Source organism: Miscanthus floridulus, chromosome 4 (genome assembly GCF_019320115.1).
Source record: "Miscanthus floridulus cultivar M001 chromosome 4, ASM1932011v1, whole genome shotgun sequence".
NCBI classification, from domain to species: Eukaryota; Viridiplantae; Streptophyta; class Magnoliopsida; order Poales; family Poaceae; genus Miscanthus; species Miscanthus floridulus.
This window is the reverse complement of record NC_089583.1, coordinates 19,399,635-19,403,843: the sequence shown is the minus strand read 5'-3', so window position 1 is coordinate 19,403,843 and position 4,209 is coordinate 19,399,635. Positions and strand designations below refer to the sequence as shown.

At 47.1% G+C, this 4,209-nt stretch overlaps 1 pseudogene; it reads right to left on the bottom strand.

Annotated features, from left to right (window-relative positions):
* Positions 1 to 1,401: 1,401 nt before the first annotated feature.
* On the bottom strand, positions 1,402 to 3,724 carry LOC136551079 (F-box/kelch-repeat protein At3g06240-like; annotated as a pseudogene).
* Positions 3,725 to 4,209: the final 485 nt, after the last annotated feature.

The window sequence follows — 4,209 nt, the reverse complement described above, 5'->3', positions numbered from 1 at the left end:
ATTTTTAACGGGAACGGCACGGGGCGAAAGAGGAGGTCGATGCGAACTCACCTAGCTGCTTCCCGCGGAGGATTAAGGGTCCGTGGCGGTGTGGAGAGGACGGCAGCGTGCGGCATGGAGAGGACGATAGCGTGCGGCTATGGCGGTGCTAGGCGGCGGCGTGGCTGTTCGGCGTCTCGGCGAGAGCAGCGGCTTGCTATCGGGTTAGGCGAGGGCAGCAAGGTGCGGTCGGCTGATATGGGGCGGAGCGGCGTGGAGAGGACCGAGGTAGTTCGGCGGCGGAATCCGTCAACGGCGCAAGGCTAGCTCGGCCAAGGGCGGTGCGAGATGGGTCTCAGCTCAGGGTAGGCGGCACGGCGTGGAGGCTTGCTACTTATGGGACTGGCGCGGCTTGGACAGCAAGGCAACGAGCTCGGAAGGCAACGTGGGCGGGACGGACACGGCCTCCTTCGGCAGAGTAGTGTCCGGTGTGGCAACGGAACGAGGAAGAAGAAACCGGCTGACATGGGGGCTCAGGGTGGCAGCGAGGGAAGGGCGCGGGGTCTTCAGCTTGGGCCTTCGATGCGAGTGAGAGGAAGCGAAGGAAAACTGGGCCGGTCACGGAGGTGGGCTATGCGGAGCGAGCGCGGGAGATGGGCCGGTGCGCGCTGGGTTGCGAAGCTGGGCCGCGGGGCTTGCTGAGCCGCGGAGGGAATGGGGCAGGCCTTCGGGCGGGGAGGAGGCCAGGTCGAAGAAAACCGTGGGCCAAAAGGCAAGGCTTGCGAATTTTTTTTTTCCAAATTTGATTTTTCTAATACATTTTCAAATGGATTTCAAATTCATTTGAACCTTGAATCAAAACCAAATTTAAATATTATTTAAAATATACTTTCAATTCAAAGTAAACTGAGAAATTTTGGTAAGTTTTCAAAAATAAATTTTATAACTTTTTAAATTCTTTTATTTTCTAATTCTTTTCTTTTTTCTTTTTTTCTTTTACTTCAAAGCCATCTTCAAATTTTTTTTTTTTCAAAAGCATTTTGAATGTGTTCAATTTGAATCAAATCCACACAGTTCAAAGAAACAAATGCACCGGCATGTATGCACAAACATGTTGCTAAACCTTATGATGAATTTTAATTTAATGAAAAAATTTATTTCCCTATATTTCATGAACACAAAAATGTGAAATTAAATCAATTTAACTTCATTTCCAAAATTCAAATTTTAGGGTGTTACAATTTTTCTTGAACAAGATTTCTGTTCCATGCCATTTATATATTTTTGCACTACATTCTAGAGTTTGTAGTATTCTTATGCAGCATGATAAGACTAGAGAAACTCTTCCATTATATTCCCTTTTTGCTGTGGAAGTATTCAGAACAAATTTTGCATGGACATTCAAAAGAAATTGTTGCCATAACATTCATTTAGCTAAATCGAACTAAGTACATTATATAACCCATGATGGAGGACAGTTGATGCAAACTCAAATTCTCAAGTCATCTTGCATTACTCATTTTTACCACATCATACATAGCGTTGCTTAAATGCTGTTTAAAAGGTCAAAACTACAGAATGAAGCACACAACAATCTAGAATCCAGCAGCCTTTTGCCAATGTATCCAGACAAAGATATCTGCGTGAACTGGATATATTAGAAGAGCAGGCAATTGCAATACTCACCTCATTAAGTGGCATCATTTGCTATGCTCAATAGGTTTCCCGTGTACAAACCAATTCCAACACGGGACCCCATCTCTGCCACATCTGTACAAGTGTTGGTCCTTGGATTATAAATCCTCAACAATCCTCTAGATCCAATATAAGTAACTATGCTCCCATTCTTCAGTATCACCGAAGGATGTGCAAGGAATTCATCATGGGCACTCAAATTGATCTCTACAGTATGTTTTTTGACCCATAAGCTCTTTTCAAAGTGCACCAGAAACCACAGGTCCATTGAAACATGTAACATACAATGGACCAGAACTAAGGATCCATCAAGGGCAGCCAGAGAAAGATTAGAATAGTAAGCAGGGATGCTTACAGGTCCTTGGAGAATTGACCTCCACTCTTCTGTCAGAAGGTCAAAGGAAGCTATGCCTTTTGGTCGAACATTTCGGTTGATCAGATCCTCGTCCAAGAGAAAATACACAACTCCATCGACGACGACTCTGCTCATTGGGCTCATATGAACACGATCCTGAGCGGCCTTCTTTCCTCTCCACCGAGCATCGCCGCTGCCACCGAGTGTTAAGACCTCGCACAGCTGCATGTAGCGGCTGCCAAAGAAGGCATTATCAGTCACACGAAGCAACTTGAACTCCCCCGTCGAGGCAACCTGTCCCAATGCAAAGGAAGTTCTGTAATTCATGAAGTCGAGCTTCCTTGGCGTGTGTTCTTGGGACAATCCTTCAGGCAAGGAAAATCTGTCTCCAGTGACTAGGTTGAGCAACTGGCAGCTCTTGCTTGTCCCTTTCGCAATGCAGGTGAGGTTACGCTGGGTGGATATATCAGCCACTCGTCTTCTGTCGAGCGGATGATCTGCTTAATGACCCGGCCAGAGATGTCAATGATGTCGCAGAGGATGCCGTCATCACGATGTGATTTGTCGTGGCCTGCGACGATGAGTGGCCGTCGGTGACGGGTGGCATGAGCGGCCATGAACTGCGGATCGGAGAGGAGGGATCACCACGGCTGACAGACAGCACGGAGGCGGCAGAGATCCTTAACCGGAAGGCGGGGCAGGACCTCATAGAGCGTGTCGATAGGCAGGGCGCCTTCCCCTTCTTCTGTCCTGGAGTGCAGAGTCGACGATGCCATAGCCGATGCTGGTAACGGCTGACCTACAACCGCCGAAGAAAGATTTTCCATTTGTGATTGCACGGATCCCATGTATCAAAGCAAGAAACAAGAAGGGTTAAATGTATGAGCGGCTCTGAACTTATATGGAGTGCTATTTAGGTCCACGGACTTTGATATGTATTTCTATGTTCCTAAACTTGTTAAGCAGCCCAGTGGTCAGTGCCTGTGCCTTGGTATGGTCCATGGACCAGCGGTGCTCCAATTTACAAATTTAGGGATGTGTGGTGCACTATTTAGCAAGTTTGAGACTTACAAAATGTGTTCTTTAAATTTCTTGAACTTAGGTGGCATCTTTTGACAAGTTCAGAGGCTGCCATTTCTTAAAGTTCTTGAACCTAGGTTGCATCTCTCGACAAGTTCAGAGGCTGCCGATGCATTTAACTGTAATGTAATATAAGAAGCAAGGGGGTTTCTAAAAAAAAGAGTGGGGGTTTCTGCAACCGCAGGTACACAACTAGAGCTTACCAAGCAAGCGCGGTTGAGCGTTCTAATCTCCCGCCGGTGGTTAGGTAGTTAGGTTAGCCTGCGCCGCCGCGCCGCTTCGCTTGACTGCGATCTGGTTGATGTCCTGGCCAAAATCCAACGGATGCGGTACATATTCCAACCGCTTACCAGCAGATCGCGACGGATTCGGGCGCCGCGCAGGGGAGTTGTTGTTCGGGGGGTCGTTCCGGCGGGAACGAGGCAGTGGTGCGCCGTGTGTGATCCTGCGCTGCGCCGAACTGTTGACCGGGAGTTGTGGCGGCGAGCGGCTGGTCACGGTGCGACGCGGAGGGGCGGCGCGGTGTGTGAGGAACTGAGGAGTGAGGACGCCGCTGAGGAGGAGCGGAGAGGGAGAGCGGAGCGCCGAAGCAAACAGCAGCAACAAAGGAAAAAGGAGTGGGCCGTGATGAACCTTCTCGACTTCTTCGCAGCTGGGTCAGTGGGCCGCACCACTGCTGATGCTAGAAATCCCTTTATGCGTGGATCCACCTGTGAATACGCATGGAATTTCTACATTCCTCCAGCACTTGTGAATACGCAAAATTCCACGCCAATCAAGTGGTACTTTGGTTAATAAAAAAGCATACACAGACTGATAACCTTCTCCAATTTTAATTAAATTTAAATACAAAATCAGTTTCATCAAATACATCTTAAATATTTTTTGATATAGTATTTCATAATAATAAATAAGAGTCCGTTTGGTGGAGCTCCAACTTCAACAAAAACAACTGCAACTAATTTTATAATAACAATGGTCTATTTGGAAGAGCTATAACTAAGAAAAAACAAATACATCTATAAAAAAACATTTGATAAAACAGCTTCATTTGCCGGTTGAAAAGCACGGAAAGTCCATAATACCCTTCTTTGTTTCTT